General features: G+C 38.5%; 1 protein-coding gene across 10 annotated transcripts in view; it reads left to right on the top strand.

Annotated features, from left to right (window-relative positions):
* The window catches only part of NCKAP5 (NCK associated protein 5), a 916,285-nt gene that overhangs the window by 372,172 nt on the left and 519,955 nt on the right, over nucleotides 1-24,158 (top strand). The gene's annotated exons all lie outside the window — the stretch shown is intronic.

Genomic DNA, 24,158 nt, shown 5'->3' with positions numbered 1-24,158 from the left:
GTGACAGTGGGCACAGTATAGAAGTCACAGATTTTGCTGCCAGCTCTCTTGAGTTTATTCATCCCTAGAGATGCAAAGATGTCAGCACACAATGTTGAGTTCCATCATTCATCTGGTTGGTCTCCAAGGACTGGACTATAGGTCTGTTTGCAGTCTTCACGTTCTGTTTAATCTGTGTGCAGGAAGTTATGTGTCTGGCTGTGGCTGCTCACGTAAGATTACACAGAATAATGATTTTTCTTTTTCTGTGATTATTTTCTATTTTTGAGAAATGTTCTTAACACTCCTTTCCAAAGTAGGCAGCACTATAAAACAATACTATAAAATGAAAAGCTTTGCTGCTTTTTCTCTAGAATTGTTCATTGGTGTAATTAATTATGATAAGCTTCTCAGCTTTCTTACATATTTATGACTATAAATCCATTTAGCTGCTTAATTAATAACTCATTTATTCTCTGGGTATTCTTTTTTCCATTCCTACACCTATTATAACTATTTATGTATTTAAGAGCTTGCAAATGATTTAAAGAAGTTGTGGTCATTAGTGTGAATATTTCTGAATATTTTTTTCTTTTATTGTTTGGAATTCTATGAAGTGTCTGAATCCTTTTGATGCTCCTGTTGTGTTGCTTACTTGTACTTCTTACAGCCTTGAAAACCCTGAGTTGGGTTTTGATGTGGTTTTTGCTTGACAGATCTCTGCTCATTGGTGTCTTATTGTGAAATTAACCTGTGCTCTGTAGACATAACAGTGTCCTTGGTTATGTTGCCTACTTCAGGCTAAAGAAGTTCACGTTGATGCCTGAATTCTTTGTTTGGCTATCTACATTGGCTGTATTCACTATATAATTGTAAAATTCCTTTTTTCCTTTTGTGAGTAGTGATTGTGTGTGCTCCGCAAGTGTGTTATAGACTGATGGCTGTTGAGGGTAAAGAGGGGACTGTTGTGATGTGTCCAGCCAAGTTGTCCAGCTATTGTTATTGTTTGGTTAGTTGTGATTAAATGGGCTTTTCTTGCTACATGAATTTAGAGTAGAAGGAATGAAGGATGAGGAAAACAGAGAGAGGATGCAGCTTAGAAAAAGATGCCTATCTGGGCACAGTTCTCCGTGAATGGCCTCTAGTGTGCTAGGTTTAAATGGGAACTTTTGCTTTGTTTTAATTAGAGAATGTGTTTTTCTTTCATTTTGTTAATTGTAGAATGATCGTCAATGAATGTGAAGCAATGATATGCCTCTACTGGTTCATGTGGTCACTTTCATTTTCTAATTAGATGGTTACAATACTCTCAAGATTTTTGTATTTGTCTTTCTCTTTTAAAACCACAGTTGACAAACTAATGAGAATATCGCCCCTGACTTTTTACATGCAGATTTTAGAGTATTTTTCAGAGTCTCATACATGTTATTTGTTAAAAATAAAAGAAAAAAATGAATGATATATTATTAATATTCATAACAATAAAAGCAATTGTAATGCATTTTAGGAAAGTTGGAACAAAGACATGCCAAATCAACCGTAATCATCCTACAGTAGTTATTTTGTGGGCACAATTTTTCCTAATGGGATTTTTAATTTTAATGAAAGTTTAATCTCACTACCTACTCACAGCTTCTGTTTTTATGTGATTAGATTTAAGAAGAGTGGGTAAGGTTCCCTTTCTTTCAGTGAACAAATGAGAATATGTCACGTAAGTATAGGCATACACGTGTATTATATATATTACACAAGCAGAGAGATAAGTACCCTTATCCAGAAACTGTCACACATTCAAAATCAGATAGATCAGATTATATTTGCAACTTTTCCCTTAATTCATTAAAAAATTTTTATTATGGGATTAAGCAGATTGTTTTATTAGTCTTAATTTAGCTATTCTTCCTTCTACTTTGAAACAGAAATCACAATTTTTAGTTTATTCATATATTCTCAAATGTGTACATATGCTTTGGGGCCTTTGCAAAAGTATCATTTTAAATCTTTAAGAGAAAGCATGTTCTTTACCACCTGTCATTTCATACTCAGGACCTGGCACATAATTTGTTCATTAATAAACTTATATTTTTAATTCTATAATTTAAGCTTTATACATGTAGTATCTTATTCTGGTATTAGATTTTACTTCCAATAAAAGAAGGTTCCATAAATTAGTGAGACTACCAGTGACATTTGGTTTCCAAAACAAAGTAAGAGCTGATAAAAGGATTCTAGATAGTGACTTCAGAGGACTGTTTGAACGTTCTTAACTGCCACTGCCTACCCAAGGGGCAGAATTTCTCTTTATGAGAATTCTTGTATCTCATTTCGTTTAATAGAGCAGATAACATCATGTGTTTACTTCTTGCCAGACAGTCTGTGTAGCCATGACCTATTTTGTACTTCGTTCCTGCTATCCAGTACCACTAGGAGACTTCTCTTTGCCTATGTCAGGACTGTCAGTATTCTCAAGACACATTCCCTAAAGCCATTGCTCACACCATTTTTACTCCCCAGAAACAAAACTCACATAAATCAGTGGATCAAAGGGTGAGGAATATAGCCATTCACTAGAAACCAAAAGCTTTCTCTTTTTCACAGCTTTGCCTCCAAAAATATTAATAAAGAAGTGATGGATTAAATAGCTGTCTTTGAGTTTGTTTTATTTTCCATTTAAAAAAAGTGATGTGTCCCAAAGCTCTGGAAACAAAACAGTTTTATATGAACATTTATCCTGGAAAGAGGCAGGAAAATACAGATAGTTTGAAACTGAGAACTTCTGTGGTGACTATGAAATGGTGAAGCTTCACAAGTCAATTCAACAATTTTTCACATTTGTATAGGACTTTTTTTTCTTCTTTGGTTTGCAAAAGTCCCTTGTATTCAGTCTATTATTTTGATCCCAAAACAACCACAAAAATCTAAGAAGACATTTTATTATTTTTATTTTGTATAAAAGGAAACTATTTTTGGTAATCAAATTGCTTGTTCAATTTCACACAGCTAGTGATTAGGTCAGAAGTCAAGTTCAAGTTTCCAGGCTTCTACTTGAAAGTTATTTTCACTGTAACACATGGCTTCCATTTATATTGTTTAAAATAAGTGTCTAATAATTAGCAACACTTCTTTGGTTCAACCCAATTCTGCAACTCTTTATCAGAGACCAGTAATTATGTGACATATTTTGTGAAATGTATAACACAGTTATTAAAAAAATAGGTTTTGCAGTCACAGCTGGGTTTCAAATCCATCTCTACCTGACCTTGGATAACTTACTTAACCTCACTTAACCTCTCATGTAAACTGGTATCATAATTCCCATCTCAAACTATTGTAGATTAATTTAGATGCCATATGGAAAGTGTGGGGCATATAGTGAAGGTTCAGATGATGATGCCTTTCCCCTCCTCCGCCTCTTCCTCCTCATTGTTACCATTATCTATTACCACATAATAAATAATCCCCAAACTGAGAGTTTAAAACAACTACCATTGTACTCTGTCACACAATTCTGTGAGTTGATTGGGCCCAGCTGGGTAGTTGTCCTCATGATGTTGATTGGGCTTACAATCATCTGGGGCCCCACTAGGATGTGTTATCCAAGGTGGCTTACCTACATGCCCGGGGATGGCTGGAAGGCTGAGATCCACTGGGGTGCTGGGATGGCAGGGTCTCTGTCTCACTCCGTGTGAGTTCTCCACATGGTCTCTCCAGCAGGAGTTCTTACGTGGTGACTCAGGGCAAAAGAAGCTTCTAGACCTTCTTAAGGCTAAGTCCTAGAAGTGGTAGGACGTCACGTCATGTTCTATAGGTTATAGCGATTCACAAGGCCAGCTTGTTTTCACTGAGGGAGGGGACTACACTAGGGTATGAATACCTAGAGGTAGGGGTCATTGGGGGGCCATCTTTGGAAACCAACTATCATGGTCACCATTTAAAAGTATTTAGGGGGGGCCAGTCCAGTGGTGTAGTGGTTAAGTTCATGCTCTCCACTTAGACAGCCCAGGGTTTGTGGGTTTGGATCCCGGGCCCCCACCTAACACTGCTTGTCAAGCTGTGCTGTGGTGGCATGCCACATGTAGAATGGAGGAAGATTGGCACAGATGTTAGCTCAGCAACAATCTTCCTCAAGCAAAAAGAGGAAGATTGGCCTTAAATATAGGCTCAGGGCCAATCTTCCTCACCGAAATAAATGAATAAATGAATGAATGTATTTAGCGATGTCTTTCCCAGGCTTCTGTAGTGGGGCCATGAATAAGACCATACCAATTTGTCTGTGAGCAGAGGATTTATGCTTCTCTCTGCCACTTCGGGAGTTAACAGAAGGCAGATAACATGATTGCCCCTCTAAAGAACATGCTAGAATCCAGCATTCTTTATCACTATGAGGTCCACACGGTAGAGCAGCTGGTGCAGCGTGTTTAGGAGGAATTTTGTGATAATGCCACCTCACGTTTGAATTTATAATTTTAAACCACTTTTACATATGTTTCCCCCTTTTTCTCACTGTAACACACATAGATTTGACATATATCCCCATTTTACAGATAAAGAAACTTAGACTAGGAGTTTAAGTGGCCCTTCCAATGGCACAAAGCTTGAAAAGGCAGAAATACAGTTCCGACCCAGGTCTTCTACAACTGGAACATTGCCTCCCCATCTTGGTTCCATTCTGGGGATAAATGTGATGAAATGGGGTGCGGGGTGGAGGTGGGAGCAGCAAGGAAGTCTGCGTGGAGGACGTTGAAACTAAGAGTCGGGCGATAGGAGGGCAAGGGCTCTCAGTATGTTGCCTAATTCTACCACTTTCTACTTTGTGAACTCAAGCCTTTAACTTCTCTATTCTACAGCTTTCATTTGCTTTATTTGTGGGATACAGTGTCTGTTCCAAGGAAGAGGGAAGAGTAATAGTTGCCTTAACTACTTTGTAAGTTTGTCATCAATGTTAAATGGAGTAAATTATGTAAAGGGTCCAGCAGAGTGTCTGGCGTATAGCAGATGTTCAAGACATATTAATTTTCTTTTCCTCTTTCCCTGAATTTCTTAAGGAATCTGCTTTCTCGGGCATAGGGCTGAACATGGATTATGTTGTGAAATGCATTGAGCATTATCAGTGTGCTTTGTGTCATCACAAATTGAGTGGAAGAAGTTGGGGGTTGCTTGCCTACTTTTCTATTGGGAATTCTGTTACAGTTGTCCACTTCAGACAGGGGCAACTTTGGAAAGGCTGGCATCTTTATTCTAAAACACAAAATTGGTTATTCTGTGGGAGGGCTGGTGATGTGAATGAACCTCTCTGTCCAGAATGCAGCTGGCAAAGTCTTCACCTCACATGCCACAAAAGTGGTAGTCTGCAGACCTACCCAGGGTTTCCTATCTACTTAAGGAGGATGATAAAGGATTGTGGCTTGCTTTTGTAAATGGCTGCCTCAGAAGACTTTTCCGGACATTGGAATGAATTCCACCAGCAGCAGTTCAGTCCTGAATTTAAATTCATAGGCATCATGCACTAGGACTTTAGAAACCTTCTGGACCCTCTTTTTGGCTGGCACTGAAGAGAAGCTTTCTCCATTTGCATTTGGTGGTGCTCCTAGGCAGCCTGACTCTGGCCTCAAAAACTTCTGGTCTATAAATGGGATGGGTGAACTCACTCCCTCAAGGATTTAGGAAAATGTTTGCGCACCATCTTTTGTGTAAATCAATGGCTGGGCAGAAGAAATGTGTCCTTGGACTTTAAAAGTGACTGTTCTGTGGCATCCATACTCTGCTCACAGATGTCTCTGTGGTCTGATCTGATGGTGTCTGGTGGAGCTGAGAGGGGCCCAGCTTCAGCCATTGATGGGATACTGTGAGTTGTGATGCTGCTGGGAGGTTGTGCTTTTGTGCATCTGCTTGGCTGTGACTAGAAAGAGAGCTCTGTGGTGAGAATGGAAGCTCAAAGAGCGTCTCTTCCCTTCAACCACTTCTCAGCATGGTTACGTCAAAACTGACATGACCAGATGCGTTTATTTCTTCTTTTTCAAGACCTCTGGAAAAAGTGATTTTAAAGCTTTTCTAAGTAACCTTTGCTGCCAAGAACTCTCTCCTCATTGCTAATAAACATCTCTGCAGTCTGAAAACCAAGCTTCTGTTCTCTTGTTTGTTTAATCAGGAGATGTGGGGCTTAGACTGTCATCATCCTCTGAATAATGATGCCTCAGGTAGTGGAAGGACGTCATTAACTCAGTGCAGCTACCTTCTTTCTACATTATGCAGTTCCAATCCTTGAACTCAAGGTCTGTGAAATAATTTTCTCATAAAGAAATTTAAAATAATATTTTAGTGGGTTATAGCCAAGGCCAAACATGAGACTTCCTCATAGTTTCAGGGTCCAAGACCTCCGTTTCAGAGAACCACTCAAATAAACAAAATGAAGTTGATTATTCACGGGGCAGAAATATACACTTGTGTCATGTCTGGTTGCCTTTGCTATTAAAAGGAAGAAGCTTTTAAGAATAAATGTTGAGTTTGTATTTCTTTATATATACTGATTTCATTTTCATTTTCCAAACTTTACACCTAAATTCTTATTGGGTGGCAAACTTCTGCTTTAGGTAAAGTTGGGTGCAATGCCTTGCACAGTCAGGAATGAATGACTTTGCCTTTTTTTCTTGGTGTCTGCTGTGTGTTGAATACTGTGTTTATTCTTCTTGTCCCCCTTAAAACCTCTGTGCCTGGTGAGATCAGAGCCATGTCACCAAATAAGGACCAGCACATTCATGCAAGGCCTGACCTGTCGTGGAAAGGCCTGAGCTGTCCTTATGGGGGGTCAATGGCAGTTTTAGGGTCTGAGTCAAAATATATGCATTCATCTGTTTTCTCTTCCATTGCTCTGTGACTTGCAGCAGATATTTGCTTTAAAGGCTAATAAAAATACATCTTAAGAGAATTTGTTTCCAACGTAGGTTCTTTTCCACTGAGGAATTAGCAGGAAGCGAGATACCCAGGAGGGCAGAGCCTGCCTCAGCGGCAGATGGCCTCGTCCTCTGCTTCCCCTTGAGGTTACGGGAGGCACGCCTGGCACGATTTCCTAGCACCCCCCCTTAAGAGTGGCATGTGCCCAGGTTCATCTCTGCTGCAAGACTGTGAACTCAGCCAAGAAATACATCATGTCCATTCCCATGGTGGATGCCAAGGGTGACACAGAGTATTCAGCCATCCAGGGTTCCAACTAGGAGTGAAAGGTGAAGTGAGTGAAGTGGGTCATCCTGCTCTGCCCGGCCCCGCTCACTTGGGGCCTGGGCTGCTCGCCAGTTGGCCCATGCCAGATCCAGGATCTGCTGGGCTTGGCCTTCCAGTGGCTGTCTTGGCTGCATGCTTCCTCCATCCTCCTTGGCATGTTTCTCTCCCTTGTCTCACTTCCTTGAGGCCCTGCCCAGTGGTCAGCTCACCGAGGGATGAATTGTTTCTGGTAAAGCTTTGCCACATAGCCGTGGATTACTATGGACTCTGCCTGAGAAACACTTGTACATCTCATCAAAACCTCAAAGGCTCAAACCCAGCGTTTTCCCTTGTGTTCTGGAGTCCATCCCCTGACGTTGTCTCAGGAACCTGATGTTTTCAGATATCCTGTCATTCTTCTGTTTAAAGCCTCACCCCTTAGATTAAAGTAAAAAGAAAAAACTCTTTGTCGTGGCCCAGAAGTTGGGCCTGATTGGCCCTGCCTTCTCCTCTGGCTTCCCTTTCCACCCACCCTCTGTGCTGTGCCTGGGAACAAAGGAAGAAGGGTGCTGGGATCAGGCCAGGCTGGGATGGTGGCACCCACAGCCGTCTGGGAGACTGTGTTAGTTTCCTATTGCTACTGTGACAAATTAGCAAAAATTTAATGGCTTACGACAAAACAAATTTATTATCTTACAGTGCTAGAGGTCAGCAGTATGAAATGGGTTTTGCCGTTCTGAGATCAAGGTGTTGGCAGGGCCGTGTTCCTTCTGGAGCTTCTTGAGGAGAATCCATTTCCTTCTCTTTTCCAGCTTCTAGGGGCCACCTGAATTCTTCCTTGGGGGGATTCAAAGAGAAATAATTTAATAATGACTTCTGTATTTGTTTTTTATTGCAACTGTGGCAATTTACTACAAGCTTAGTGGCTTAAAACCATACAAATGTATTATCCTACAATTCTGGAGCTTAGAAGTCTTAAAATCAAGTTGTTGGCAGGGCTGTGTTCCTTCTGAAGTGTATTGGGGAGAATCCGTTCCTTGCCCTTCGGGCTTCTAAAGGCTGCTCACATCCCTTGGATTGTGGCCTTCTTCCAGCAATGAGATCACTCTGATTTCTGCTTCCGTCCTCAAATCTTCTTCTGTGACTCCAACTCTTCTATATCCCTTTTATAAGGACCCTGATAATTACATGGAGGCCACTTGTATAATCCAGGACAATCTCTCTATCTCAAGAGTCATAACTTAATCACACCTGCAAAGTTCCTTTTGTCATGTAAGTTGACAAATTCACACATTCAGTGATTAAAATGTACACATCCTTTTTTTGGGGGGGGGGGTGCATTATTTTGCCAACCACAACTACCTACATGGGGATATGAAGGCATCTGGGATGTGATACAGATTGTGGGCTGTGGGGAGGTGGGTGACTAAGGGGACATCCATAGTCCAGGACAAATGAATTCAGAGGCATCTTCTGTGAGAATCTGAGGAAGGAAAAAAAAAATGAGAAAGTGAGATAATGAGAAACATTCAAGGGTAGTGCCAATGTAAAACTCAGTAATGACGGGAGGATTCTTTCTCTTAGAACTGAGAAGTTATAAACTGGAATTTAGGAAGGAAGAAATAGGTTTTCCCAAGGACCAGGGTTGAGTCTGTTGATGTGGTAGAAAAATACACAGGAGCAGTCAGAGCTTCGACGTGTGCTCTTGCTGGGTCAGTCTGAGCAAAGGATGCCACTGTGAACCTATAAACCATTCAGCTGTACATAGAAGAGAATTTTAAAGCTGAAGTGCAGTTCAACATTATCTAGTCTTTCGCCGCATTTTATAAATAAGAACACTAAAGCCTCAGAAGGTCAAATGGGTTGACCAATGGCACATGGCAAGTTGGTGTCAGAATTTGAACTAGAAACCAGGGCTCTTGACTCTAATTCTGCCTTTTTTCCATAGCACCAGAGTTCCTCCTCTGATATTCTGCCATGTGTTACTGTCCCATGTCCCGTTCAGTGCCTGTGTAGAGGAAGGCCATGGGAGAGGAGCATGGGGCTCAGAGACATGCCCACTATCTCCTTCCAAAAACAGCAGGTTGCCTGTGATTTGATGGAACCCTTGCTGGATTTTGTTGGAGAAAGAGATGGACAAAAGAGAAACCCTTTCTGAGGAGCGTATGGCAGGAAGTGGAACATGCATATCCCCTGTGTGGTTGGGCGTAGATTTAGGAGTAGATGGTCCCAAACAAAAGCAATGCAGATCAACTCACCCACTTAGTCACTGCAGCCTTACAGTTCCACCACCTCCTAAAAATGGTTGTAATGAAACAAGGGAGGTCGTGTGACTGGCTGATATGAAAGCAACTGCACATTGACAAGTTCATTACCGTTTCCCCTTTTAGCATCAAGCCCATTTTCTTCCTGGGCAGTAAGAGAATAGTTTATCCAGAATATCCATGCGGCTTTGGGGGATTAATTCCTAAACTGCTTTGAACACTTCATCAGTAACGTGATGGGTCAATTAGTAAGCGAGCGATCAACACATGGCCTTATTGGCAGAGAAACTGCAGAAACCCTGACGGGGCTTGAAAAGTTTCAATTCCCTTTTCCTAATATAGTAACATATTTGAAAGTATTTTAGAGTAATTCTGAAGCAAGTAACATGAGACAAACATGACTTTAAGTAGCCTCAGCAGAAAATAGGATGTGAGGGAAAAGAAAAGTCACAAAACCATAGAGTATGGGGGAAGACAGATCTACGCAGAAGAGGAAGTGGATATACACTTGAGATACTCTGTGCCTGCTGGCTTCCAGGTTGCCAGGTTTCAGAATGAATGAAGGCCTTCTCCATTCCCAGTATAAGCTTCTATAAAGAAAACGTATATTCATATATTTAAGTGGGTCTTTAACTACTCATGGATATTGTCCCACAATAAATGCTTTGTTTGGAATGCTTTTACTTCATTAGACCTTGGGTTCCTAGTGAATTTTCTTTTTAATTTAAAGTGATGGTGGTGGGTACCTGGGTAGAGGCTGCTTATGAGATTTTAATTTAACGCTGTAAAATTTGAAGGGGTTGGGAAATTTTTATGTGAGTTTAATTGAATGCTACAAAATTTTAAGGTGGTAGGAAGTTAACATAGAATCAAATTGCTCTATGTTAAAAATTTTTAACATTTGTCACAGTTTTTATATCAACATCATTAATGGCACTATCGTAAAACAGCCATTAGCCTCGCAGAAGCTGGATTTGTATAGTGAAAATGATGTAGAAATGTAACTATCAAGATAATTTAAAGAGAAGATAGCTCACAGTCCTGCCCCAAATTGCCAGTTACTTGACCCTTCTTAGGCGAGGCTGTGTATATTAGGTGATTCCAAATGGAACACAGCTTAAAAATATAAGCTAACATTACTTTAAATAATACATGTGATATAAATGATTCTATTTGCAAAGTCTCACCATTTGCTAGGTAGATCAAGTGGGAAGACTTGGTTGTAGGAAATGGTTAAATTCTGGTCTCACTAGATATTATTGAAAAGAGCGCTAGATTGAGGAGCCCCAGGAAACAGGACATCGAGGAGGAGTAAATAACCCTAAGGCTTACACTCAGACTGGGGAGGGTCTCAATGTCGGCTTAATCTAGACGCTTACTCTAGGTTGAACACAGCCTGGCTGCTCATTTATTTACTGTGCATGTCTTCATCATTTAATATTCTTTGGCACAGATTCAAGCTTTTCCTTGCTCAAATGCGTTCTACAGAGCTCCACTTCTAGAGGAGTGATTTTCGACTGCAAACTGCTGTAAGATACATTTTATATTTCAACTCAGTACACATATACATGTAACTATATACATACCCACACATTGCAAAAATGAAAATTTCATGAAACAATGCTATACCTCAAAATGAAAAGAAGGAAAGCTCGGTGAGTCAACCATGGCATGTATTGCTCCCATTGCCTCCGCCGCCTCACCCACTGACCCTGGCAATGGGCTGCAGGATAAGCTGCAATATGTACATTCTTCCTAAGGATCTGTGTAGTGCTCTTTCATTCTTAAAGAATATTGCTTGCAGGCCACTAAAATGATTTTACTACTCACTAGTGTATTGCTACTCAATTTGAAAAGGTTTCCAGAAAATTACAGTAAAATAGTTGAATGAATAAATACATCTCTTAACAAGCTTTCTTCATGTCATTTTTCTGTCCGAGATTGGACAATGATTTTTTTTTCATTAGAATACGGCTGGGTATTCAGTGTGTTCTCCCCCAATGGCTCTTTATCTACTTTGCCATGAAAGTTTAGTCTATTTGTGATCACCACTCATCTCCCCCATCATTCTCTCTCCTTAGGGTCATTCTTACTGCTCTCTCCTTACACTATGAATTCACATGTTATACTTGTCTCTGCTTCATGTTCACATCCACCTCTTTCATGAGGCCTTTCTTGATAATTTCAAGTCTCAACCTTCACTCTTTCCCAATCCCTATAACATAGCTGTTGGAACTATGGTAGTTGTTCGCCTCAGCCTTATAATCGTTTACTGTCTGCTATCATTCTTTTTTTCTGATAAAATTAAGTCTTCGTTCTTTTTCTCTGAGTTATAAACTCCTGGAGAGCAGGGAAAACTTTTTCTATGTTTATAAATTTCTCCATCATTCCTAAAATATTGGCCACAGGTATAGGATGTTGCTGAATGTGTGCTGATTGAAACTAATTGTGATGTGTACCCTGTTGACATTCTCATGTTTTTCCTCTATGAGCTTTGACTTTAAAATTATGTTTGTTGAATATAGGGATGGTACCTTTAATGTTTTGAAAACCTTTTATTGAAGTGCAGCGTTTATACAGAAAAGATACAAATCCAAGTGTTAGCATGTTGACTTTTTACAAAGTGAAGACACCCATGTAACTAGCAGCCAGGTGAAAGAAAACCTGAGAATCGTGCCCAGTTTCGGTCATGGGTAAGTGCTATTCTGGGTTTAGTAGCCGTATATTGGTTTTTCCATATTTGAACTTTGTGGGAATGGATACATTCAATATCTACTTTTTTATTTTTCTGATTTCTTTCACTCAATGTTATATTTATGATATTTGCCTGTATTGTTGTAAGTAGTTGTAAATTGGTCATTCTATTTCCTGTGCAGTATTCACAGTGTGTGGTGTGTTAACTTGAATATACCACAACTTATTTATACAGTCGATTATTGATGAGTATTTGGATAACTCCTGATTTGGTGCTTTCCTGAAGGGTGTTTCTATGAACACTCTTGTACATATTTTTGGTGAATATTGTTACATATTTCTAGTGATTATATTGCTAAGAATGAAATTATGGGCTCTTGAGTATACATATATATTCAACTGTGGTAGGTATTGTCAAACAGTTTACCAAAGTGGTTGTACCAATTTACACTCCCACCAGCAACATATGGGAGTCCTGTATTTTGCACATCTCTGCTGACAGACAGTTGGCATTTCCCTTTTTTTATCTTAACCCCCCCCAGTGGGTAGTAGTGGTATTGCATTGTGGTTTTATTTGCATTTCCCTGATGACTAAGGAGGTTGAACCCCTTTTTGTATGTTTATTTACCGTCAAGATACCCTCTTTTGTGATATGGTCTGTTCAAGTCATTTGCCCATTTTTCTATTGAGTTTTCCCTTTTTTATTATTAATTTGTAGTAGTTCTTTGTATATTATAGATTCAAGTCCTTAATTAGATATGAGTATTGCAAATATATTTTCCCACTCTGTGGCTTACCTCTTTGCTTTCCTGAATGTGTCTTTTGAAGAAGAGAAGTTCTTATTATAAATAAAGCCTATTTCTTATTTTCCCTGCCTTTATACTCAGTACCTTCTGTGTCATCTTTAAGAAAACCGTGCCTATTCTAAAGTCATGAAGATATATGTTCTTATGCCTTTTTGTTTTTTATAGAAGTTTTGTTGTTTTACTTTTTACATTTATGTTTACAGGTCTCAGGAATTGATTTTGCTTTATAATTTGAGTAATGGATCAAGAGTCATTTTTTTTCCCTGTGGATATCCAACTGACCCAGAATCATGTAGTGAAAAGACCATTATTTCCCAAATATTTTCTCTTGTTGTCTTTGTCATGTATCAAGTGGCTGTCTGTGTGTGAGTCTTTCTGGCTCCATTTTGTTCTGTGAGTCTGTTTGTTTATTTTTGCTTCAAACACACTGTCTCAATTCTCTAACTTTACGTTAGTTCTTAATGTAGTATAAGTCCTCTAGCTTTGTTCTTGTTCTTTAAGATTGTCTTGGGTGTCATAGCTTTTAATTTTTTAAGTGTCATGCTAACTGTGCACAAAATAGGATTCTACAAATAGGTTGTGAATGAATTTTATGAGACTGATTGGCAGTTAAAGAGAAAGATGATGCTGCCAAAATTAGTGAGAGAAATTCATGCATTTTGGGAAATAATAGTTACTCTATTTCGATTTTGCAAATTTTAAGTTGGGGTTGTTGATATGGAAGGTCTTAAATGGAGAAATAGACTCTGAACGGATTTGATAAAAAAAGAAACAATAAATATGAATTAAAGTGATACTTAGAAGAAAATGAGCACAGAGAATATCTGTTTTATCAAATTGTGTACCAAAAGAAAAATTTTAATTAAGGATGCAAGATAGTGAACCTCAAATATTAGATGGCATAAATTTAGAAATAGATTTCTGAAGAGAGTTCCATTTTGAATAGATTATGATGAAAATCCATGTGGAAAAAAAGACAATAGACTTGTCTTTCTTTTTTTAGCTTGTCTACTGTTTTCCTACTGAAGAAGTCACAAAAGAAAAGTCTTAAATAGAAGGAAACTCTTGACCCTGAATTGCCGCCTATAGCCTATGGTGTTCGTACAGCCAAAGAAAAGAAAACACAATGACATTACAAGTGATGGGAATTCAGATGCATTTTACCTCAGACAAGAGGAGAAAATAGAGACATATAAAGAAGCAAACATTGTATTTCTTGGAGCATATCAAGCAGATTTAACAAATGTTGCGTCTTGTTGTATGACTCCTTGCAGCCTATTTAGAAACGCCTTCGTGGGTTTTCTAATTTAAATCCATGGTATCCATCAAATATGATAGCTTCAGCTCGCAAATACTGGAGCTAAAGCTAGAGAGGGCTTAGATAAGTTGAACGTGTTGAAAAATGAAGCCTCCAACCACAGAATCCATGAGGGTAAGAAATAGTTTTATTTTATATGGTTTGCAGGGAAGAAGACCAATTGGCCTTTAGAAGATAGTTTCCATAGCTACTGGGCTGAATCAAAAGAAAATGCTGTGGCAGCATTTTTCCCCTTGTTACCTTTACTGCTTTATGGTAGCTACCAAGGCAAGTATTTCTCACAAGCCTGGTTATTCCATAGATGAAATGCTATGAAATGCTTCAATCTAGCATCTGTTAGTAGCAGACTTGCTTTGTTGTGAGAATCTTGTCACATATCCAAGATTTGACTAGAGCTGCCATTCTGTTCAAAAAAGACTTGTAGTAAAAGTTCCCTCCAGGTATAACTTTGTTGAGCGGCTCCCTACCAATTGAAATTCTATTTCATGATTTAAAAAGTGGAGACTGCACTTAAATTATAGAAGAATCCTGACCTTTTTTTTTAAGATGAGTATGAAGAACGATTTCTCCAAGGAACCTGAAAGTGATTGCTTTTGACTTTTCATTATAAGTTCAGCCAAAAGCAGCATACACTTACGATGTAAAAGAAATATCATTGTGACACAGTTTTCTTTTTATTTTGGGACACAGCTATATATTGAGTTGTATCACGTTACTCTAGTTTTATAGTCATCTAACATTTGTGCCAATGATGCTCTGATCTGTTGTACAAAGTACTCTATCATATAGGCCTTCTATAAAAAATTCTTCTCAATGATAACCTGCAAGGTATGAGAGGAAGAGGGGTAGACATTCACTTTTGCTTTAATATTTAGGTCTCTCAATTTAGAATTGTGTAATCCTTGAGTGCCTTTATCATTTTTCAAAAATGTTTTCCCAATTATTTATATTTCTTTTAAAGCTGGTAGGTCAAAATTAACTTCTAAGAAGAGTCTAGCTGATAATACGTGCAACAGCTATATTCTTTCCAGAGGTATACCTAAGTTCCATTGAAATGGTTAATAGTAGCATTTCCATTAGCTACCTGCTCCAGCCACCCTTAGTAAACCCACAGTCCAGTTAAGAAGTGTCAGCTGGTTCTGCAAATATGGCTTCAAGGCAAACATTCCAACCAGGTTGCTCCTTTGAAACCCCTTCTAGAAATTCTGGAACCACCACTGTCTCTGGATGTCACCTCTATGCTAGAGCCAGTTTCTTGTCCTTTGTTTGTTTGTTTGTTTTGATGAGGAAGATTGGCCCTAAGCTAACATCCATTGCCAATCTTCCTCTTTTTGCTGAGGAAGATTAGCCCTGAACTAACATCTGTGCCCATCATCCTCTATTTTGTATATGGGATGCCGCCACAGTATGGCTTCATGAGTGGTGCACAGGTCTGTACCCGGGATCTGAACCTGAGGACCTCAGGCTGTCGGAGCACATGAACTTAACCACTATGCCACCAGGCCGGCCCCTCTGTTTCTTGTTTTTAAAGCACATTTACTTTTCCTGGTGCAAAGCCATCTCCCTTTCTTTATAGGAGATGAGGATTCCAGGAACCAGTCAGAGTTGATTTTTCTTAATGCACTATCGGCTGTTTTTAGTGTTTGGGAAAAAAAAGAAAGAAAGAAAGAAAGAAAACAGGGTATTTACCAAGTTGTTTCTGACAACATTGGTTATTTTCAGAAATTGGATGAGTAATTCAAAATAGAGATTGAGCTCTTTTGTCTTGATCATGTTTATTTTTAATGTCTAGAATATCCCTATAATCCATATCACTCATCTCATCCTGAAATTTAGTTATCTAGGAGACAAGCTGAGGGAAGTCAATTGGACACAAACACATTCCTGGGATATCTGAAGGAAGGAGGGTTATTAGCCCTCTGCAGATATGGGGGGAGGACAGAGAGCTATGTGGCGGAGTAGATAAAAGTAGGAGAGGAGAAAAAGCCATTTACTCTTCAGAAAGAGAGCAGAAATGATCACTGTAGACAGGCATATCTCATTCTCTGGGAACTTATGTTGGAAATAAATGCCTGTCCCCGGATATGACTTGTCGCATCCATTGCTAAGTACTAGATAAATGCCTGTATTTATAAATACAAATTATGTTTTGTAAACATGATGTACATAACTCTTCTTGGGAAGATCCAAAAGTTAGATTTCAGGGCTGGACATCACCAGTGATTTTGATAATGTCTGTAAAATGCTTTGAGCTCCTCAGCTACAGCATGAAATGTTAATGTATATCTACATGTGAATTTTTATTTATTACTGCTGAGTAGCACTGCTGATTCTGAAATAAAACCCACAAGAGGGAGGGGAAGAGAGTTCTTTGACATTTGAAAGCAGATTCTGGAATAAAATTCCAGAAAATATCAATAGTTGTTTATAAGCACAGTGTGGGAATGTTGCACAAAAGCAGAGCACATAAACTTCACTAAAACTTTTAACTTGCTCTCTAAAAGCCAGTTGTCTTTGCCTGCTAGTCCCAGACTTGAAACCAAAAGTGACCATTGTAGAATAAGCAGATGGTAAAGCAAGAAAGCTTAGAAACTCATAACTATTTCTAGATATACCAAGATTTTAGCAGCTGATAATGTTGGGAGAGTGGGTGCAGGAAGCAAAATATAATCAAACACTTTTATTTGAAATAAGATTAATCTTCTGTCTTGAATGAAAATAGAGGCAAACAGCAGCCGTTCAGTGCGTGCTTTGTAAATCACATTATTAGGGCTTGCTTAAAGCATTCACCTACTATTCTATATGGAGTTGGTTGGTGGGACCGCCATATGTCGGCTTGGGCCGAGGCCAGGAAGGCACACAGGAAGGCTTTTGCATTCCAGCCGTCCACTCCTGCTTGGCAAAAAGCACTTTTTGTACGAGGTATAAGTGGCCAAGTTATTTGTACACAATGGGAAGCTGAAATTTCATTTCCACATGAAATTAGTGAATAATAGCTTTCAAGACTCACTGAATAAGCATGCCCAAGACACAGTCAGCATTTTAAGTCTGTCTACAGGACGCCAGCCATCTGGATGAAAAATAAATCAATTATGCAGCTACTTTGGGGACATCAGAGGTGAGGCATGGGGAGGGCAAATTGTGTGGATGCCGTAAGGAAGCTTGTGCTTTTCACCAGGGTTTGGTGTGGTCAAGGTTTGTCACATCTGTGATTCCATGTCACTTTTGTACCGGCCTGATTTGCCAAACCACAAACGCATATGCCTTGATGCCCAATTGTAATGTATTGTCTACCATGTATCTGTTTAACATTTTTATCTTACTATTTTATTATTTTTTAGCTTTTCAAAATATACCTACACATTAATTTTTAATTTTAGTCTCCAAGAAAGTAGACATTCTATCTGCATGGCTAAGTTCATAACTTTAGAATGCACCACTCTAGAATTAATACTTTTCTATGATAATGAAATGTCTGTTTTCCCCAAATGGTGATGATAAGATCTCCTTTTCAGCTAACTTAAAGATTAGTTGTTAAAATATGATTTGAGAAAATCTGGTTTCGTTTTTGGTAAAGTGTGATTTGAAAAAATAAGGCCAGAATTATTTATTGTTAGATAGCAAGATATTGGTAATTTGTCTTTGTATAATAATTAAAGCTAAAGCATGGAAACCAAAATGAGAGAAGCAGATGGAAACATCCCCTAGGTGAGTATGAACATTTGTTCTAGAAAACAGAACAAGCGCCAGCAAGGTGTATAATCATTTTCTTTCAATTACACCTGATTTTGATTTAAAAAAAAATGTTGGCAAAGCAGTGTTTCAGCTTTATTTACCTTCCTTTGGTTTCAAAAATGCTTTGGATTTAGCACATGAACAGGGTATCAATGAAAAGTAGTGGTGTTTGAAAGAAATGAGTTAATTGGCTATAAAATAATTCCTTGGTTTGAGAATTTTTGTAAGAAAAATCGGAATCTAGCTAATACAATCAGATACTCCAATTTTCCCATAGTCTGGTTCTGTAATAGAAAATGTTAAGAGTATACAGAAGAAATGAAGTATCAGTAAGCTTTCCTTAATTTGCTAGAATTCGATGGAATAGTATTTCACAGAATATATTATTCAAAATATGCATCATGAACAGAACTATTTGTTTCATGCTTCTGTAAATTTGTTGATTCACATACTGCTCTAAATAAATGGTCCATCAGCTGGAGTTTCACTAACCTTTGCAATTTGAGCTATGTGCTGAAAATGTATTAGTTATAATGGGATTTGCCTTGTAACTTTATAGTGTGAGCTGTACACATTAATTAATTCTGAGGCAGCTGCTCATTAAAAATTCTTTCTGGTAAACATAATAAGTGAACATATTTTGGAAGATGCCAGCGCCTGATGTATTGAATGGATTTTGATATGGGCATTTGGCTGATTTGATTGGCAGATAGGAAAGATTTGTATTTAGGGGAATCCAGCGTGGTTGACTATAGAATGGTATTTTAAAACTAGTTTTTACACTGTGGATTTTACATATAACATAAGGACCTAATAAAGGAATTGGGGTTGGTTATTAACCTGGAATAAAGATATATTATAAGGTAATACATAGACTGATAGAGCTGGAAGGGGTCTTCCAGACCCTCTTTTATCCATTCCTTTTACTTTGTAATGAGAAAACTGAGACCCGAGATGTTGTGGTTTATCTGGAACCATACAGTTGCGTGGTACAAGAAATGGAAGTGGGAGCTCAGCCTCTGATACTTCAAATGCTCTTTCAGCCCTGTCTATGGTCAAACATGTCTGCATGGAACCTTGTCTAGGGCAGAATGAGATAAGATGAGAAGTTACCACGGAACTGGTCCATTTAGAAATAAGATAGACTCTTGGGCTTTGGGGGGTACTCAGTTCAGGCTGCCTAGAAAGGTTTTGGAGTCTTTTCTGGAAGTTGTTTAAAGAAAGGCTACACAAGTGTAGATATTGGCTGGTAGAGATAGTAACCTGAGGGAAGGACAAGAAAATTTCTTCAGATGCCTTCTTAGATCTGTGATTTCAAAATTGCTTCCCGTGGTCAAGCGTTTCCATCCAATGTGATAGTTTCTATGAAATGCCTTAAATTCAGCCTCCCTGAGACCTATCCTAAAAACGTGTTTTGGCATTTCTTTGGGGTGCTAGGACGTCCAGACATGCCTCTACGTGCATTTCCTCAGCCTTGAGAAAAGGTAAACTCTGAATCACAATCTCGTACTAGAGCGCTGGAAATAATTTAGGGCAGACATTTAGGGTGTGGGGGCCTCTGTGGCGATGGCCTCTGGGGAGGTTGAGTTCTCTCAGCTGATCCTATTCTCTTCAGCAGCCTCAAACAGATAAACTACTCAGATCCCACACCTGGGAAAGGACATAAAATCACATATTTATTGTATTCAAAGCAGAGGGGGATGAGAAAGGGGTAAATTAGGTGCTAATAAAATTAATGTCACTTTTCAGAGGAAACTCAAGTGAGTAAACTTTCCATCACTTGACTAAGCTGACTAACTTCAAGATAACGGAAATCATGTTCTCTCTCTCATGAGAGGACATGGCAGATTTTCATTGGCAAGAGTGAGGGCAGTCTCTTTCCAATGCTTCTACCAGCCAGAAACACCACAGGCAGGATCCAGGAACTTTACCTTCTGGCTAACTGAGTTACTTAGAATTAGTTGTGGTTTGGACAGCAAAAGTGACTTGAGAGTGAGGGGAGAGGGGCTGGTTCAAACTAGTCTGAGTTACTGAGGTCTCCTTCCCACCCCTGTGGAATTGTAGTTGTGTTATTTTTCAAGTTTTCACATTAACTAGAGCTGAGCTGATGGAGTGGCCCCTGGAGAAGGCATACTTTAATGTGGAGATGAGGCGCCTTTTTAAGGGTTGCTTTCAAAGCACCAGCCTCAGCTCAGTAACCTTTTTCTTCCTTTGCAGTTTCAACTTCAATTGTATTTATCACCTTCAAGGCGTTTCTTGACAAGTCTGCCTCACCTACTAGATTGTGAGTTTCAGAAAGGCTGTTCCGTGTTGTGTTCTCTGGGGAATCTCTGATGGCTGGCTCACAGAGGAACTCAATAAATGTGTGTGGAATTAATGCATATTGATGAATAAATAAATAAGTCGTATGCAAAGAGATGCTTTCAAAATCTTGAAGAGCATTTCAACAAATTCTTAATACAGTGTTCTAAAACTTTAGTCTCCTTTAATATCATTTTATCATTCTTGTATCTGTCTAATATTTTTATGGAACAAAGAAATGCCTGCTTAGGCTTTTGATTCTGAATTAGTGAATTCTGAATTAAAGTGGTCTTATCTCTACCAAGAAAGAGTTAGGTTGTTACATTCCTATATGCTACCCCCTCTCAGATGTAGCTCAGTTTAGGAATATCATAATTTGTTTGTCATTATTAAGTTACAGCTTTTTTTTCTAATCAATACACTGATGTTTCCTAAAGTAAATTCTCTAAATTCATCAAATAGAGCACTTCTTCTTGGCGAGTTTCTGCTCTTATATGTGCTTTACATTGAAACCCTGTATTTGTTACTGTCAGGACAACTTTGTATGGTCGTGTGCCTCATAAGGACATGTCGGTCAGTGATGGATCGCATGTACGACAGTGGTCCCATAAGGTTATACTTTATGGCCTAGGTGTGCAGTGGGCTATACCATCTAGGTTTGTGTAAGTCCACCCTATGATGTTCGCACAGCCACGAAGGCACCTAATGATGCATTTCTCAGAAAGTATCCCCGTCATTAAGCGATGCACGATTGTAATTGAAACCTACAGAGGTAATAGACTTGTCACTGATTTGCTCAAGTTTCAGTTTCCATTTTAAATGCATTTGTTTGAAGAGTTTATGCATAAAAGGCTAGGATTTTCTGATTAGCAGAGTTGATAGCATATTTTCTGACAACATTAACCTGACCAAGAGCTCAGATGCCTTTTGGTTGGTTATAAATATCTTAGTATTTCCCACTTCTACTAGTATATTGACTTCTATAATATATTTAAATGCAACTTCATTTTTTATATCCTCTTCCATGAAATATAGTGAATCTGAGTTTGAAATTTTCAATTGTGGTGTTTGCAGATACCTAAAAGGACACTGGTTTTGCTTTTAGGTAGGTAATGAGGGCCTATTGTGCTAGTCACTTCACAGCATTACTCACCTAGTTTTCTCAGAACTAAAAACAACTGGTGGGGCAAGTATAATCAATTCTTGTAATTCATGATAGTTATGTTCTATAAAGTTGCTGTGAACACTGGATTAGTGAATAATGAACCATTGATCCTAGAGAAAAGACAGAGTTAAGGTTCCTGTGAGCCTCTGGTCACAATATTTTCATCAAGTGATCAATACATAAACTTCATGTGTGTTCTATGTGTTCATGTTTAAAGACACCTTATTTAATACATGTTGTTATTCGTATATATATTGTTGATTTGTTAACATTGAACTCATAGCCAAACATGCTATAACTCATACCTGAACAAAACTTATCTAACACACGTATTTTATCTGTATGACGTCACACCTTTTTGTGCTTAGGAACAATAGATAGCTTTTCAGCATGACATTTGGGGACCATTTCAAACAGCAAAATCCCCAACAAAGCAAAAAAGTGCAAAAAAAATGACACTAAATAGACTGTGAAAAGGACACTTGTTTATAGTATAAGAGTTGCAAAGCATCATCTTTTCAAGGCTCAGCTGGGAATGTGAACATTGATGGCTCAGATTTTTTGCTGCCCTGTTCGTGTCTGCAAATGGTTGTTAAAATGCCTCAAGTATTGATTTTGGGGTTGCAAATATATTGAGTAGGAAAAGTCATAATTATGTAAATAATGAGGAATGACTATATTATTACCCAAGTTTAAAGATAGAGAATCTGAGACACAGATGTAAAGTAACTTTGGTTCAATGAGCATCTACTAAGACCTAGTGTGCATTGAGCACTACACTGAGTAAGACACGGTGCATTACTCTAGACTTATGCCCCTAGTCGTTAACTGGCCTAAGGATTTATGTCTAGGCTCATATAAATGTTTACTTAAGAATGAATTAGTTACTCTGTCTAAATATGTTTATTTCTTAGTTCTTCCCTTAAAGATTGCCTTTTCTTTTTAGAAAAGTGGCAAATGTTAAAACTTGAGATAAATATTTTAAAAGTAAAATTTGACGTTGAGCCTTCTGTTGCCTCTCTCTGAAAATTAGAATGAATCCATAGAGTTTTGCCTAAAGCCAAGAGCTGAGAGTTAAAAGTGGAAGAGAAGTCAACAAAACTGCCAGCTATCTTAGATTTCATCCTTGCCAGACTTCTCCAGATATGAGCAATGTGTTAAAGAATACACAGTGGTCAGTACTGGAATTAATGTTCCTAAAGCTAGCTTATTCCTCATGGAGTGTGAGTGCTGTAGAGATCTTGAACTGCCATTTTTCAAAACAGACCTATCACGGTCCAGAAAACTGACAGTCTCTTAGTTTGAACAGAATCGTAAACTAATACATTTTATTTAATGACTGTGTTTTATTGGGAAGTAAAATTAAAAGCATCGAGATGTGTGTTCAGATCATTTCTGTTGCTGATTTGCCTCATTCCATGTGTGTGCCTTGAAATTCTACCGTGTACTTTAGTTTATCTAAGGGTCTTTTCTTATTGCCATCAAACTTTGCAGAAATTGGAGTTCTATCCTTGAACCTTAAACCCTCAGCTGACTGCCAGCCTTGAAATCCCCATCAGAGGACCCTGCCATTCATGACATTCTGGACTTCTCCAAATCTGGACTTTTACCCGTACCCTGTCAGAATATGCTTCTCTGAACTGTCTACCTGAGTTTCCTCCTTTGAACTCGTATCAAGAGTACTCCTGAGTATCTGCCATACCTTGGGGTGGGGTCTGCTCCCAGGTTCTGGCCTTGCCCTCTGGCCCATCTTGCCACAGATACTCCTGGGGAATCATTGCTGGAGTCATTTTTGGTTTGATCATGTGTCAAAGCAGAGTAAAATTCCACTAATAGCCAACAAGTAATTAGGTCCCACAGAAATCTCCTCTGTACGTATGTGGTTAGAAGGAGTATAGTGCAGTGGTTTAAAGTGTGAGCCATTCACTTGGAAGGTCTGACTACTCACCTATGAAAGGAGAGTTTGTAAGGATTCAAAAGGATGATATACATGCAGGAGCATATAGGATGGTAGCTGCCACATATTAATAGCACAATAAGTTCTAGCTAATTATATTATGGATTTTTGCTTTTTCACAACTCTAGTACACAGTCTTGGAAATACCTTATCAGATTGTACTTAGAATATTAAAAAAAAGTGAAAAATTGGTATTTAAATGTAGTTATGTGTACATACTATGTATATAAAGTTATGAAGTAGGAAACATCCATGTTCAACATATTGTTTATAAACATGGACTCATGAAAATATTCACTCTATTTCAATTTTTTATTTCAATATAATATTATGTGCTATATCAGCAAAATGATATTCATATGGGGATACTGGCCAGAATTTGAAAATAACTTCACTTCCAGAGTTTACCACTATATTTATAGTTGCAAGAAATGGGCATTGGTAAGATCAGGAACCAAAGTAGTATTTTACAAGCTCTAGCTTTTGGAAAGCAGTGGCTGTTGTGTATGTGTGTACTTTTAAAAACTCTGTGTCTTCTATATTGACTTATATGTAAGAGGTCAATGAATATAACGTTGAATGAAGAATTACAAAGAATTGTATTGTCAGCCTTTCCTCTCTTTCTCTCTAAACTTTCTTCTTTAACATTTTCCTCCCCCCAACCACCTACTGGCATTGGCTGATTTTTACAACTCTGCAGGTTTTCCCAGTGAGCAGCACTTATCCATTCTTGGACTCACAT

The sequence above is a fragment of the Equus asinus genome, chromosome 4, assembly GCF_041296235.1.
Source record: "Equus asinus isolate D_3611 breed Donkey chromosome 4, EquAss-T2T_v2, whole genome shotgun sequence".
In the NCBI taxonomy this organism is placed as follows: Eukaryota; Metazoa; Chordata; class Mammalia; order Perissodactyla; family Equidae; genus Equus; species Equus asinus.
Note: the sequence above shows the minus strand (reverse complement) of the source record. Positions and strands in the feature narration are given on the sequence as shown.